Consider the following 17,115-nt stretch of genomic DNA (forward strand, 5'->3'; position numbering starts at 1 on the left):
GGTTTCTCGTAAGAAGTCAGCCATTCATCTTACTGAGGATCCCTTTTATGAGATTTTTCTCTTCCTGCTTTCAAGATTTCTCTCCCACGTTTGTAAATTTGAACTAGGACGAGTCTAAGTGAAGATCACTTTGGGTTTGGGGTACACGGAGTTTCTTTCATGTGTGGACTAATATTTTTTAGCAAGTTCGGCAAGTTTTCTGCCATCATTTCTTCAAATACTCTGCCTCTTTCGTTCTTCTCCTTTTAGGCCTCCCATTTTGCATACGTTGGGACCCTTGATGGTGGGTGACCCACAGGACTCCTGAAGCTCTGTTCATTTTTATCATCATTCTCCCCCTCACACTGGTTCATCTCTATGGAGCAACCACTAAGTTGACTAATTCTTTCTTCTGCCAACTCCTATCTGCTATTGAGCAAATCTAGTGAATTGTTCATTTATTGTACTTTTAAACTCCAGAATTTTGGTATGGTTCTTTTTAGGTAATTTCTAGGTTTATGGATATTCCCTTTGGTCAGATACCATTCTCATACTTTCCTTTAATTCTTCAGATGCGGTTTCATTTAGTTCTTTGAACGTATTTACAATAGCTCAAAGTCTGTGTCTACGAAGTCCCTACCTGGGCTCCCATCGGGACATTTTTCTCTTGGCTGGTTTTGGCTTTTTCGTACCCACCGCCACCTCCCCCCCCCCCCCCCCACCGTGTGTATGGCACACTTTCCCGTTTGTTACGTCTCACTTTTTCATTAAAAACTGGTCATTTTAGATAATATATTTTAACAACTGTGGTACCAGAATCCTCCACACTGCTCCAAGATATTTTATCACTCGTGGTGGTGTTGTCCTTTTCTCGGGTGCTGCTCATTCGGCACTTTGATGAACTAATTCTGTAGGTTCTATAGTCCCTGTAGTGTGTGGCCACAGAGTTTTCTGCCAGATTTTAAGTTCTTGCTTTCATTTTTAAGCCTGGCTTCCAAAGAGTCACACGTGTATCTGTCTAACTCAGTGGCCAGCCACTGGTTGGTCAGATTTCCCTAAATGCCTCGCCTGGGTGTCTCCAAAGGCATCTTTGTGAGAACTCACACTCTCAGACTTCTGTCAGGGGATAACACGGCCCTAGTTTTCACTTCCTGCTTAGGCAGAGCCTCAAGGTCAGAGGGGAACCTCCGCTTTCCTAGGTCTTTCACAGACATGTGCACAGCCTTGCACATGGCGCAGCCTTTTAGATGTCCAGGAATATGACGGGAGTTTTTCAGAGTTCCCTACAGTTGGCTAATTCTCCCAGATTTCCTTCTGAATTCCTTGCCTCCACGGAAAGAAAAGCCTTAAGCGGTGGAGACACTGCCAACATTTGCTTTTGCTGCAGCAAAGCCCTAGGGGCTTTCTCTCCGCCCCCCCCCCCCCCCAACCGAGCAGAGCTCTGAGTCAAATCGAATAGCCAACCACTCTCTGGGAATAGACTTTTCCCAGGGAGCCGCAAGTTTGGACAAAATATGAACCGCGCTCTGGGGAAGGTGCTTTTAATGGGTCTCCAGGAGTGGCCAGATCTCTGCGTCGTGTGCAACGCTGCCTGCTTCTGCTCAGCTGCCAGGCTGGGGAAGGAGGAGAGACGGAAGGAAGCACGAGTTAAAACGTCACGGACCCCGGTGTCCTCCCAGGTTTCAGGACTCTTCTCTCGGATGGAGGATCTGCGGTGCATTCGCTGGCTGCGGTTAACTGCCAGAATTCTGAAGGAGTTCACTTGGGCTGTTTTTGCTGTCGTAGCAAAACAGTTGTTTTGCTGTTATTTTGTTTTGCTCTGTCGTAGACAGAGATCAAGTGCACGGAGGGCCTCACTCCGACCAATGTGGAAGCCAATCAACTCTGTGATATTTTAAATCTAGTTTCGCGTAGTTTTTAAGACAAAAAAGCATTTTAACCAAAACAAATTGCTTAAAAAATTATACCTTTTTAGGTCACCAATTCTTTATCTGGTGGAAACTTAAGAAAAAAAAAATCTATATTACAACAAATAGAAGAGAAACTGATCTGAGAGGGATTAAACTGCACAGACAATATCTCGCCGTACTGAATCTTTCCTGTTTAATAACACATGCAAGGACTGAAAATAAAGATGGTCCCTGGTCTTATCCTCTCTTGGCCCCAAAGGCCTCCCAGGTCCTTTTTGGAGAACAGGAACAAGTTCACGTGAGGAAGAAAAAGGCTACCCCGTCAGGTCCCACTTGGCTGACCCAGGCCAATTCCAATTCAGTTCCGACAGGGATAAAAAGAGCCACAGAGAGTGGGAGCAGGAAACGCAGCAGAGAAGAGAAACCAGGGACCTGCACACGGGAAGGGACCTTATCTCCTGAGGTTTCTCTAGAGAACCTCCGCACAGAAAAATCACGCTTACCTCAGAATCACCCAAGTATCAGCCAGACCCATGTAGTCAGGACACAGCAAGACGAGCTCCTTGAAAGGAAGAGTGATTCATTCCTATTATCTCCCTTTAGCACGGCCTGGTATTGGCAAGCCAGGGAAAGTCCAAAACCATCAAAACAGGCCCCCAAAAAGTAAACATGCTTTAGCAAAAACTTTTATTTTCAAAACCATTCTTTTCCTATTTTTCCTTAGCTCTTCTTTAAGATTTTATTTCTAAGTAACCTCTACACTCAGCGTGGGGCTCAAACTTGCAACCCCAAGATCAAGAGTCATATATGCCCTACCCACTGCGTCAGGTGCTCCTTCTTTTGTTCTTCTTACTGCTGTTTAATCAACTACCCCAAAACCTACCGCTCAAAACAAACAAACAAAAAAGACATTTTATTTGCTCCTAATTCTGCAACCTGGGTTGGGCTCGGCGAGGCAGCTCTCCAGCTAATCGTGCCGGCGATCCCTTGCACGGCGATCCCTTGCACGACTGCTTTCCACCGACAGGTGGGAACAGGGCTCGGCCAGAATACCAGCACGACTAGACTTCTCTCTCCATGTCGTCTGAGGGCCCCTCTCCCCCCACGTGGCCTCTTTTGCACACAGTCTCTCCAGGAAGGTAACCAAGAATCTTCCATGATGGTTCAGGCGCCCCAAAAAACCCAAAAACAAAAGCTACCTGGCCTTCTTAAGGCTTATGTCCAGACCCGGAAAAGCTTTCATTCTGTCACATTCTATTGGTCAAAGCAAGCTACCGGTTCAGCCCAGGCTGAAAGGAAAAGGACTTCCCAAGCGTGGGAATACCCAGAGGCGTGGTTCACCGTAACCGCCATCGACCCAACAGACACTGGAAATGTTTCGGCCACTTCCAGGTGGCTGGAACAGGAGCGGCCACAGGAACTAGAAAATGGCGAAGCTAAATGAAGGCTGGGCAGTTAGATTCCATTCTCTGTTCCTCCCCACACTGAGGGTCAATCTGGGTTCACTGAGAATCTTAATTATGGGTAGGAGGGAAATAGAAACCTAATTAATCACTCACAAGCCACACAACCTGGGACAACTCAACCATTCTCTCACAGCCTCATCTCCTCAAGTGTAAAATGAAAAATTACACGGGCCCTGCCCATCCTACAGTAAGACTAGAGAGGACAAATAAGACAAGAGATGAGAAGGGACGTCAAAAACCAGAATGTCAAATGACAGGATCCTATGTATTGTCAACCCAGCTAGGCTCCATTCTGTTAATAAAATTATAATAATCACAGTTAATTACCCCATATGCCAAACTACCACCACAGCAATGATACAACACGTCACAATGGGCTAAAATTAGGTTATATTGTGTTACTTATAAAGAGTAACAACACTCATACTGACTGTGGTTTATTGTTATCTAATTACACGTCAGGTGCTGTTAGGTGAACTATGACCCTTAAAATAACAACAAGGTAGGTTATTATTCCCCTTTTACAAATAAACAAAAGCCCATGGTCACCCAACTAGCACGTGAAAAATCTATTATAAATGTTTAAAGTATAATAGGCACATGATATATACCTGCTGTCTAAATTAAAAACAAAGCTAGGGCTATCTGGCTTTCAAGTAAGTCTTTCAACTACATCAAAGTATCTCCCTCTCACAATCTCTGTTTTTACATACAGCTACTGAAATTGTAATCACAGCAAACATATCTAATTAACAGAAAAAACTGATCACCTTCCTCGTGGCTTCCCATCTGAAAAGTAGCTTCATTTTTTTAAAGCTCTAATCTTCAATCCATCTACTGAGACATTATGAGTAATAATGGCCTTATTATAATGTGGGAGTACCAAATGGGAAAAAAAGTGACACATTTACATACCAAAATGTCTCGAAAACAAACCCCACCAAAACAGCAAATGTTTTTAAATGGCAAAATATGTACAGTATGACCAATAAAGATCTACATCCTTAGAGTTATGAAAAGACCTTGAAATTTAAAAGAGGAAGAAAAGACAATGCCCGGCAGGAAAATGGGCTAACAATACAAATGAGCCATCAACAAAAGATCTGACTAGCAAATATACTTTAAAAAAGGTTTTTTTTGTCATTAGTTATCAAAGGAATGCAAATCCAAGGGAGACATTTTTCAACTACAGGATTGACGAAAATACAAAAAAAAAATTACAAAGATTAATCATCGTGTAGAGAGCACGCAAAGAAACAAAACATGAAAACACTCTTCTTAAAAAAACAAAACAACAACACTCTTCTTGAGAGTACACAATGGCATGAGCTTTCTAGAGAGCAAGCTGGTGGTTCAAAACCCATTCAGTACACACCCAGCCGTTCGCCCAGTAGTTCCATCCCTCACAACTCATGTAAAGGAATTAACTGGATGTTGCACAAAGATGTATATACAACAATTCATCGTAGCACCAAACCATAGGGTGCCACCTCAACCACTAGAGAACCACTTAACTAAATCGGTAACATTCATACAACGGCACCAACATGTTATTTACCACGAAAAAAAATGTTGATAGGAGTGTCCAAGTTAAAAAAACAAACTGTAGGACCCAATTTTTGAGAGGAAGGGCACATATTTTTGTGTGTGAAGGGAGAGAGGGCACGCGCATGTGTGAGAAGTATGCCCAAGAATGCCAGATGCACTCGCTAAGAGACAAATCCTGAGAAGACAGGACAGTAATCTTGTGAGCACGTGGGATGTCATCTTTGAACAGAATGGTGATTCTTTTTTCGTTTCCTCTTTGTAACTTTCCGTATTTTCTGAATGTTTTACATTAAGCATGTATAATTTTTATAGCCACAACACAATAAAATAATTTTCATTTAAAATAATCTCAACCATCATTAGCTTGAGGTTGTTAACTTTCAGCCATTATTACTTTTACGATAAAATACTGATTAAAAAGCAGTTGATGTGGATACTGAATGAAAATTTCCACGTATTCCTCTTTCAAATGACAAATGAAGACTCGTACAGCCTTCACAGGACTGCTTCCACTCGCAAATTATTTAGGATTTGTAATTTCTTTTAAAACGTCACTTAAAAGAGAAAAGTGGAGCGGCAATGAAGCAAGCATAAGTGTACTGCATTATGTGTCTGATAAATAACTTGCATATGTAAAGTCCTGGGCTGATTTGATTCTACAGTTCAAAGAAGAACACCATCGCTTGGTATATTAACTTGGGAGCTTAATACCTTATCCTCGTTATTTACACAGTATAATGAGAGGTCTCAATTAGCCATGGCTAAGATTATCCACAACTAATCTTGCTTCTCAGTTCAGCCCTTGTGCCCAAGTGGAAGCAGTGTAGTTATTTGCTTTGTAGATTTCTGTTCTGTTCACTTTGCACGAAGCCAGGATTCTAGAAAAAAAGAAATGCTTAAGATCGATTCTTCGACTTGGACAGTAGATGGGCAAGTGGCCAGCCACTATCCTCAGGGCTGAGAGTCTGAGTATCATCCAGATATACCACCCTGTCCTCCACCAGGGAACTTTGGAAACTCTGGGGGCCGTTTTGGTTGTCACATGACTGGGGTGGGGGAGAGGTTCTAATGCCATTTTGGCCCACAGATGCCAAAACATGCTGCAACACAGGGTACCCCACCAAGAACTGTCCCGTTGACAAGGACAACAGTGTCCCTGTTGAGGGACCAATGATTTTCTTGTGCAATGTTATATTTCTAGCCTACTACACAGCAGGCATTAAATAATTATTTGTCGAATACAGCTAAAACAAGCAACTGCCAGCACTGAGATACAAATAACATAAAATAACGAGGAGTGACAATGGAGAAGCCAGACCCACTGTGACCTGAGTCAGACTTTTGTGGCTAGGATCCATTACACTCAGGGAAATTCTACGATGAGACACGTCTGTACCCAAAACATGCAGAAAAAAGCCTAACAGGCCACACCCAAATACAGACGATACGAGGATTATCTTCCACCATAGATAGCCAGATATAGGTCTTCCTCTGTGAGCAAAGATCAGCAATTCTGTCAACTCAAGACACACACACGGGTGCCAACCGAGCTCAATCTTGCCTTGGCAAGCGGACAGCAAAAAGCATGTGGCTTCAGAGTAAGACTGTGGCCTTTAACTGTGGTTTTGCCACGCATTACCTGAGCAGTTACTTCACCTCTTAACATACCATTCAAACCTTGGCAGTTTCCTTCACATCTTCGAAGATCAGCCTTCTCATCTATAAAGTGGCATAATAAGGGGAGCCTGGGTGGCTCAGCTGGTTAAGCGTCCGACTTCGGCTCAGGTCATGATCTCACGATTCATGGGTTCGGGCCCCGCATCGGGCTCTGCGCTGACAGCCCAGAGCCTGGAGCCTACTTTGGATTCTGTGTTTCCCTCTCTCTCTGCCCTTCCCCAGCTTGCATTCTGTCTGTCTCTCTCTCTCTCAGAAATAAACATTAAAAAAAAATTTACAAAGTGGCATAATGAAACGGGTTCACAACCCCCCATGCTAAGCCCCTGGGCCAGATAGGTCACATGACTCGGAATCTTTTTTGTAACTTTGGAAAGTAGTATCATATACATGTAACACCCCAGGCGTGTCTAGGGCAGCAACATATAATCAGACACATTAATGTTTCCGTCGCTAAAAAGATGAATGTCCCATTTGTGGGATAAATAAAGACCCTTAAGGAGCCTTATCTCATTCAGCTCAGGTTCTGCAGCTAAATTAGCTTTCCCACAAACTTAGGGAAACTGGTGATTTTCAGAGCCTGTGGAAATCCAGAAGTGCGTATTAGGGATCACGGATCTGTAGTACCTACTTCCCTCAAAGAGATAACATGAGGATTAAGTTATTATACACAGAAGTTACTTACCCCAGTGCCTGACATACAGGTAGCACTTCGTATTGGTCATTGCTCTAAAATGTTAACTAGTTACTAAATGAGATACCAGGTGATGCAAGGTGGCTTAAGGGATTCGGCTGACTTGTGTTAGCTGGGGGCCAGGCTGGGCAGGGGAGGGGGGGTGATACAGGGGTAAGTACAGGTCAGGAGGTAACTGAAGACAATTATGCTAATTAAAATAAAACAAAATGACAATTTACTGCCCCTAAATTGCAAGAAAATAATGCATCTGAAACACTGACCTCTTAAGTAAACATTTACTTCCTTTTGATAAAAGGCAGTTTCTCCAGGAGGTAAGATCTGAAGATACTTAATAATTTCTGCCTCACATGTGGTTTCCTACTTGCAACTCTAAACAGCGTTCTTCCTATAAGCGGGTCTGATATTGAAGATTTTGCTTCAGGCAGGGCCAAAAAAACCCCGGTTTCTCCTTAGTGTAAAAGATTAAAATTAAAAAAGCAGTGAAGTTCTTATCGAGCATGGCAGGATTATAGCAAAATTTGAGAAGTTAAATGGTAAGTGCAAGAAGTATGTTGAACCCACCTCCCAAACGAGGGAAGTTCAGTTTACCCCCTTCTCCCCTCCCTGTTCTATTGGTTTTCCTGATCCAAACTCCTAGAGACGTAAGAGTCAACGGAGAGAATGAAGGGAACTATCACTTGTTAAGCACCGCTTGGTGCCATGTATCTTTGATTTATTTTCACAGTTACAAGGCGAACGTCACTCTCCTCATATTAATAAGAATATTGAATTGGTAGGTGGGTAAACCATGATTCAAACTCAAGTGAGACTAACTCAAAACCCCACAGGCTACTTGGGACTAGACCCCCCCCCCCCCTTACCAAAGGAGAGAGCGGCATCCTCACTTTCTTGACTCTTGCCTTCTTTTGTATTCTTTACCAGATATTTTCAAAGTGCATGCAATAATGTGGGACTTATATCATCTCTCAGAGTAAAGACATTGTCGTTCTTTCTATGATCCCAAATTGAAAATGTACTTACGATTTGATCTTGTCTCTCAAACACTAAGGGGATCTCCATAAATTTCAGGCACTGTCTTTAGTGTTAAGAGCATATTTACATACGTATTGCATTGTTCCAATCAGCAGCATAATTATAATCAAAGAACCTCCAGCTTGGTAGAGATTTTAAGGATAAAACATATACTTAGTTGAATCACCGTTCTGGTCATAAAGATTTTTATGGGGTATGACCTCCCAAATATCCTTCTATTGCCACGTTAGAGTTTAATGATCTTTTCAAGAGGGTCTTCTTTATGACAAATTAGAATCACCCTTTCTAGAATTTCAGCTCATTCTACTTGGGTCTGACTTTCAAGGAGACGACTTAAGGCACTAACATACCTGTCATTTTACTTTTAGCTGAAAGTTTGCAGCACAAATTAAAAAGTACAAATATATTTCAAGACAGATTTCAAGGTCTTTCTCCCCCTTCTTCCCGTAAACTAAACAAGTGACTTCGGTGACTCGAACCTTTCCTCCCTCCTGTCAATGCCCATGCTCATTCATGCTGCCCTTTCCAGTATCTCTCCAATTGTTCTGCGTCCCTAATGAGCTTTGGGGAAAATAATGGAACATTATTAAAGTGTTCAGTTTAGTAAACTAAGAGCTCAATGACTTAAGCTTTAAAAAAAATACTCCAGAGTCATGCTCATTTTTAAAAGTACAAAACTGTTGACCTATTTTCAATTTGTGGAATGCTATGATTTGAGTCTAAACAATTAGCCTCATCTTGAATTTGTGTGATTAACTTTTAACCGTTATTAAATTTCATGACGTCTTGGGTGGACCACTGAGGGGATTTATTTTTTATTTGCAGATAGGTAATTGCATAGGCTGTTACAGTAAGGTTTAAGTGCATACTTGAGGAAGATGGAAACGTATTTGGAATCTATTATTGTCAAAGACTCTAGAATGCTATATGATGAAGGAACTGTGCTTTGATACTATTAACACTGTTACTACTATAAATGCTACTATACCCTAGAATTTTCAAGGCTCTATACACACACAGTAACTAATGGAAACCACTTTTAAGAGCCACTGTACTTAACTGCCAGACTTGGGGTTATGAAATACATTCAATATTTTAAATTGTATAAAAACTGATAACGCTTATCACTGTCACTTTATGGACAAGATATAATTAATACGGACAGTCTGCATTTGGGTTTTTAATAAATTTTTCTATTTTTGAAACTATCCTATTGTACTTTTTTTAATGTTTATTTTTGAGAGAGAGTGCACGCGAGTATGGTAGGGGCGGAGGGAGTGGGACAGAGGATCCCAAGCGGGCCTTGCACTGACAGCAGTAAAAGCATGAAGCAGGGCTCAGACCCACAAACCGTGAGATCATGACCTGGTCTGAAGTTGGACGCTCAACCGACTGGGCCACCCAGGCGCCCCCAAAACTATCCTACTATTTTAAAACCAATTCTGATTGGCCCTGGTAAAAAGTGTATCCTGTGTGCTATGTTAATTCAGTAAGTACTGGTGGAGGAGAAACAGACGTAAAGAAAAATGCCAAGAGGCTAATCTGTGTTTCTATCTCCACAATGCCAATAGGAAAAGAGGTATGTAACCTCGATCCACGAGAGGCACAGTTCGTGGTTCTAATTTACAGTCCTTGCACAGAGGGAACCAGTGCAGAGCAGGAGCTGTAAAGCCCGATCTTCTAATGCACCTGCCTTTCAGGCCACCACCATTCCCAAGCATGGCTCCTGAAGAACTTTTTGACCAGAAAGTATAATGTGAAAATTACTAACACAGTGGATAACAACAGAAGAAGAGTCACAAGATCTGGGTTCAAATTCCAGATTGTCTATCTACTAGCTCTGGAACCTTCCAAGGTGTTTCTTAACCTCTATAAATCTTAGTTTCCACACCCATAGCAAGGAGACAACCCCCACCCCATACAATGGACAAGTTGAGATAAATTAAATAAGATGCTGACCACACAAAACAAGTTTGTAAGGTGTGATCTGCTAAGTAAAGCATATATTATATACTGCATGTAATTATTACATATACTATTATATTATTATACGACATGTATTATATTATAATTACTGTCTTACAAGCTATGTTATAATATAAAAACAAACATTTTTCCTTCCTACCACTCCCCCTCCCAAGACAATTGCCTCATTTCACATACAACAAAGACACTCAGCGTTATCTGAGTGAAAGAAGGTCCAAAAATTGGATTCAAAGGAAAGAAGTGGGACCAACAGGCACATTAAGAATTGTTCTCCACTGCTTCTCAGGATAACTCAAGGTAAGTTCGTCTCCCACTACCTTGCCCAAGGGAAGGGCTCCACCGACACACCTAGTGGTTACTTTAAATGTCCGCTAAGCTGTTTTTAACAAACACTATCTGTAAGCACTTTTAGTAGCACTATGCTATGGAAGCCCGTTCTCCAGACCCAGGCTAGCTTTTGCAATTGGTAGGTGTGAGATCAATGTTCCGATCAGATGTACTCAATCATGAACGTCAAGTAATAGGGAAAAAATGTATCCTATTCACGTGTTTCCTACAGACAACTCACACAGTTTGAGAAACGATAAAGTTGTAAGACTTCCTAGAGAAGCTATTTCAGAGTCGGTACTCTCTCAAACATACTATCTGTGTAAAGATTACAATAGCTCTTAAATTACAATTCCTATACATAAATGCGTGGTTTTTTGCTACAGATCATGTTACTAAGGTCTTAGACACAAAACCATTGTCTCCTTCTTGCAGCCTTATATCCATAAATAAAATATTGGAAAGTATATTTATATCCATAAATAAAATATTGGTGCACCCTGTGGAAAACTTTTATAAACGCACAGGTTTGAGATGAAGGATAGAGCTCCAGCTTATTTTTCTTGAATCTTGGTTAAGTCTCTTAACCAGTAGATTGTGTGATTATCTTCCCACAGGAGCTGAATATTGAAGAAATGCTAAAATAGCAATGTTTTATCATACTGAATGGGCTGGCAATTGCATTTCAACTATGCGGAAAAGTGAGAAAGTAACTTGGGTGCACACATAACCTCAAAGACCAACAATGAGGCACAGCTCTACGCCTATCCCTCTGGTGCTCCCCCCCCAACTCACCTGACCCCTACCCCTGCTCCTTGCTCCTTTCTGAACACCAATGGAAGGCCTCTCTTTCAAGTGCTGTTGTACTGGAAGCAGAAGTCCCCACACCAAACTGCTGCGCCTTCCGGCATAACTAGCCCATTATTGAGTAGGAGAATTATGACATCAGCAGCACGTTAGCCAATTACTCTACCGAATAGTTCACGTCCACTGACCCACCTGCCGCCATGTCACGGGCTGGATCTCGTAAGAATAGCTGCTATAGTTTACTCTCTTTAATTTGAATTTACTGTGACACGGGCTTCACGTTTGACAATCTGTGAAACAACAATAGAAATGCATGTGGCATTCAGTTGCATTTTAGTTGACTGTCATTTTGGAATGCCACACCTAGACATCACGCAGGGCGACACGTGGGTACAAAAGGTGGGAAAAGACTAACTCAACAGTCTCATATTTACGCTCTCAGTAAAGCACCCTGAGCAGCCCCCAGAATTTCACATTACAGGGGCTCTGATGGTCTTTCTTACAATGTCTTACACATTTTCAGCGCAGGATGCCTTTAATCCTACTTAGGGCATGTTGGGGAGACAGGTGGGAGGGAGGGGTTCTCCTGTGGTTTCCAGAGCCCCACAGAAAGCTAAGCTATCCAAAACACTTAAAAATAACTATAACCAGGGGCACCTGGCTGGCTCAGGCAGTAGAGCCTACAACTCTTGATTTCGGGATCGTGAGTTCAAGCCCCATGTTGGGCACAGAGCTCACTACAAAAATAAAAAATTAAAATACGAAATAACTTTAACTACATAACGATGTGAAGAAGAGTTTAACACTATCATGTCTTAAACACATGCAAGCTGTGAAAGAAAATAAAGTTCCTCACGATGTTAACCGTTGCCAACTATCAAGACAGAAAAAAACCTATCTCAAAATCTTATATATAAAAATAGCTCTCAAAAAATTTTGTACATGAGACCCTATATTAGATACATTACAATACTCTGCTTTGTGTACCTATAGTGCATACTTTATAGAGAACATGTGATCAATTACCTCATATTCTTTCCATGAGCCAAACTCAATGTATTCTCTACCATGAAATGCCAGAATGACCAAGTGGCCTAAAATATTAAAAGCAAAGAGAATCAGGTTAACATTAAAAATGAACTCTTTGACGTACACAAGCTATGTGGTCGTTTCATATTACTGAATCTGTGGATAAATATTAATTGCCATGTAACTGAATTATTTTCAAAGCATCTCTTTGCATGACTGCCTCTCTGTTTGGGTTTCCTATTGTAGTCGAAAAAGAAATTCTTTTGACTTGACAGGGAAGGAGAGACAACTTCTGTCAAAGAATAAACATATTACTCTAATAATCAAGAAAATATAAGCGAGGAAAAATAATGGAGAGAAGGATTCTTTGAAAGAATCTGCTCTTCTAAATTGTGAAGACAAGAGACCAAACAATTTGAGACATCAGCCTGCCACTCACACTTTGTCTCTCTCTCTCTCAAAAATAAACATTAAAAACATTTTTAAAAATTTTTAGTAATAATAAGATTTGTTTCTTAAAAATAAACAAGCAAAAACAATACATAAGCAGATCAGAAAGCTACAAAAATTAATAAGAAATGCATGATTATTCAGTCTTATGAAAATTTTAAAAAGAAATCTTCGGTTCAGCAGAGAACAAGCAAGATCGCTTTTATACTAATGATTTTTATTTGCTAATAAATTTTAGCAATACAAACATGTACTTAAGTGTACTTGCTTATTATATACGTTCATGCTTTTTTTTACCCTAAATTTGACCCATGGGATCAGAGATCAACTTAGTACAGAATATATCTGATCACTTAGTCACTATAAACAGCATCAGAGCTACCTGGGGTGATCTAGCTTTGTTTGTTTTCTTTTTTTCTTTGAGGGTAAAGATGACTTTAAGTGACAGTTACCATAAATTTTTATGTGGGCCCATTAAACTTAGAAAAATAACACAGAAAACAGGCACAGCTGAGTCTATATGAACAGGCAACAGTCTAAATACACATATTTGGGGTTACTTGAACGAGACAAGGATCACTAAAATAATCACAGGTGTTTGCTGTGTATTTAGTCGATGACGAGTCAGATACAGCCAAAGTGCAATCATCTACACTAATTAACACACCAGAGTTCTCAAAAAGAACTTGGCAATTTTAACGCTATTATCAGACTTTCCTGTTACTTTATCGTCATTATGAAATACAGAATATTTTCTGACCTGAGGTATTGTATAGTTATCGTCAACTAAGTGACTAGACCATACTTTGAAACAAGTTTGAACAAAAGAACTAGGACTGTTACACAGCCACAATTAGATGTTTCTAAGATAACTCTCCCAGCTCCTTCAAGTTTTTTTTTTCTCCAACCACCCTCCCTTATACCTAACTTTTTCGGTGGCTAATCTACAGTTAATCAGTGTCCTCTACCCTCCTCCAAACAGGTTACAAGCATAACGTCCGGCCTGAACACCTTTCACCACCCCATCTGATACGAACACCACTGCGCAGAATCTCTTCATTTCTGGAACGGTCTCAGGTTCCTTGACCACCATCACAGTTCACTGATGGTGCAAATTTGTGTTTGCCACGGGTCATTTTATTTTATTTTTTTTAATTTTTAAAAAAAATTTTTTTTCAACGTTTTATTTTTATTTTTGGGACAGAGAGAGACAGAGCATGAACGGGGGAGGGGCAGAGAGAGAGGGAGACACAGAATCGGAAACAGGCTCCAGGCTCTGAGCCATCAGCCCAGAGCCTGACGCGGGGCTCGAACTCACAGACCGCGAGATCGTGACCTGGCTGAAGTCGGACGCTTAACCGACTGTGCCACCCAGGCGCCCCGCCACGGGTTATTTTAAACTTAAAATCCAATTCGTTTCTTAAAAGCTGTTCTCATATAACATTATTCAATTATCCGTTTAAGAAAGAATGGCAACTACACTAGGTCCCACCCGTACCAGTATTAGATGTGCACAGTCCCCACACACAACTAGCTTGCACACTACCACGCCAAGCACAGCAAAACGCTTCCTCCCTCAAAGCTCTTACACTGGCCCCGCAAGAACTTATTTTCCTTCTTTATTCTATAATGCCTTTTTTCTCACGCCACTGGCGCAGCTTTTCAAGTATCTTCATCTTGCCCTTCAACACTTACTGAGTCGCAACCATGCACTTGGTAAGGTGCTAGAAGCTGATTTGGTGCCACAGGATACAACGGTGCGCAAAACGGTTACTCAGGGCCCTCCTCATCTGTCCTAACTTTCTCAGTGGCTTTATAACTCTCCTGCAACCCAGTGATCTTTCACCTTTGACACTCTCATTTTTTCATACCCCACAACTCATCAGTAACCACATCCTGCTAATCTCATTCACGCTGGATAACTACCCAGGCAAAAGGGGCCACTTCCCTGGGATCTTCCCCATAAAATGAGAAATCTGCCCAGCCCAGGGCCATGCTCTCTGACTCCTCTGGACTCTGCCTTGGCAAATTTCCAGGAGTCGGATCCCCTCGCAGAGCCCTGGACTATCGGCCCCAGGGCAGATGGAGAGGCGGGCATACCCACCTCCAGACCCAAGAGGTAGTCAAGACATAGCTTGCAAGGAATAGGGCACGTGGACACGTTACAGCAAAGAGCCTAGGAGACAGGGAGGAGGAGGCAGACTTCAGGACAGGGACAAGATGACAGAAGGCCAGTCCTCCCTTTGCCACTATATTCTAGAAGAGAACCAAAAAATCTGAGAATTATTTTTTAAATTTTTTTAATGTTTATTTTTGAGATAGAGACAGAGCATGAGTGGGGGAAGGGCAGAGAGCAAGAGGGAGACATAGAATCCGAAGCAGGCTCCAGGCTCTGAGCTGTCAGCACAGAGCCCGACACAGATTAATCTCCCTAAAGCACCATTTTCACCTTCACGTTTGAGCCACGGTAAAAGTAAACGCTGGTTGGTTACGCCCTGTCCGGTCAAGTTCCAAATCCTTCGCCCGATTTTCCATTCCACTCCATCTGCTTCGTTATTTCCCAAAAAATTCTTCACACCAAGATGATGTGCCTCTACCTCTAGTACGTGCTGAACTCCTTCCTCACGGCAATACACCCATACACCCTTCAAGATGCATCTCATGTCCACCCTCCTTCCGGAAGACTTCTCTAAAATTATTCCAGACCAGAACCTTGTCTCCATTTTTCTGAGTCACCATAGTACTGATGGTCTCGAATCAGTCAACAGGTAACTAAGCTGTGTGCTCGTCACGGGGGGAACCACAAAGGACAGGGCTCTTTATAGACTTCAAATCGCTTCATGGAGTTATTCTCGTTGGAAGGCAGCATAGGAGAGACGGGTAAAGTGCCTCCAAAGGCACAGCACCTGGCTAAAAATCTGCTTTGATCACACATTAGCATGGACGTTGGTGTGAAGTTGCATAGTAAAGTAATAAAAACCAGTTCTTTTCTAGTAAGCAGACTTTTTGGTCCTGGAACCCACTTAGGTCTTAAATTTTTTTTTGAGACCCCCAAAGGACTTTTGTTTCTGTGTGTTCTGTCTGGTGGGGCACTGATAAATGTCTGTCAGCTCCCCTTCCGACCCCTCAAAAGAGCCAGATTTGTAGCTTTTGCTCATTTCCATAGTGTAAATACTCCCAACATGACTCATTTCAAGCTAGCAATGTAACAACTGAATGTGGAATGCGGAGTTAAGAGGAGATGGGCCATGTTGACTCTCTCCAGCTAGTAATAATAAGCTTTGGTACGTCACCAGCTATGTCTATCCAGTCAGTATATTAGAAAATAAAGTAGAAAAGCAGTATTAATTTGAAAGTGACAATAAAACCATTACATCTTAACATAAACATGTTTATGAAGTATACCTAAATTTTCCCAAAGAAAAAAACATTAATGAATTAACGAGAACAGTGGCATTGTTTTCTGTTTTTATAAATTTCTTTTAACATCTTGCTCAATAGAAGACAACTGGCTTCCCAGGGCACCTCTCCGACTTCGGGTCAGGTCATGATCTCATGGTTTGTGAGTTTGAGCCCTGCCTCAGGCTCTCTGCTGTCAACATGGAGCCCGCTTCAGGTCCTCTGTCGTCCCCCACCCCCCACCATCTCTGCCCCTCCCCTGCTTACACTCTCTCTCTCTCTGAAAAATAAAAACATTAAAATAAAAAACTAAAAAACTAAACAAGAAGACGATTGGCTTCTCACGTAGACTTCTCCACTCAATCTGCCATCTGGGTTGAGTATATTAAGAAAATGCAGCCTCACATACACATGGTTTTAAGAGGAAGGACCTCCTGGGGTTGGTGACCCTAGGTGTCCTCTGTTCACATGTAGAGCAGCATTTATGTACAGTATACAGTTTGCAGAAAACACGTTCATGTGAAAAGACGTTACCAATAGTGAGAGTTTAGACTAGTCTTGCAGTTTAGTTTTCTCACCTAGCAATTATCTCCATATGAGTAATTCTAACTTGAGACTGTACTGAAAAGCAAGTGTATGCTATTCCATACGTATGTGTGTATATTTACATACACATGTATATAAATGTGTATGTACACATACTATAGCTCCCCAATTCAACAACTCAAAGCAGTAAGAATCTCAAGGGGAAAAAAAGATAACATGAAAAAGAGCAAGTGAAAACTTCTTCATTTGTAGGAGAAAAACTTCT

General features: G+C 41.6%; 1 protein-coding gene across 10 annotated transcripts in view; it reads right to left on the bottom strand.

Moving 5' to 3' along the window:
- The window catches only part of RFX3 (regulatory factor X3), a 287,861-nt gene that overhangs the window by 239,461 nt on the left and 31,285 nt on the right, over positions 1–17,115 (bottom strand). For 2 of the 10 annotated variants that reach the window (XM_027041123.2, XM_027041120.2), the window contains exon 1: positions 11,415–14,059. The exons of the other annotated variants lie outside the window; for them this stretch is intronic. The gene's annotated coding sequence lies outside the window, so the exon portion shown is untranslated. Of the gene's footprint in view, positions 1–11,414; positions 14,060–17,115 lie in introns of those variants that run through there. 10 annotated transcript variants of the gene reach the window in all.

Source organism: Acinonyx jubatus, chromosome D4 (genome assembly GCF_027475565.1).
Source record: "Acinonyx jubatus isolate Ajub_Pintada_27869175 chromosome D4, VMU_Ajub_asm_v1.0, whole genome shotgun sequence".
Taxonomy (NCBI): Eukaryota; Metazoa; Chordata; class Mammalia; order Carnivora; family Felidae; genus Acinonyx; species Acinonyx jubatus.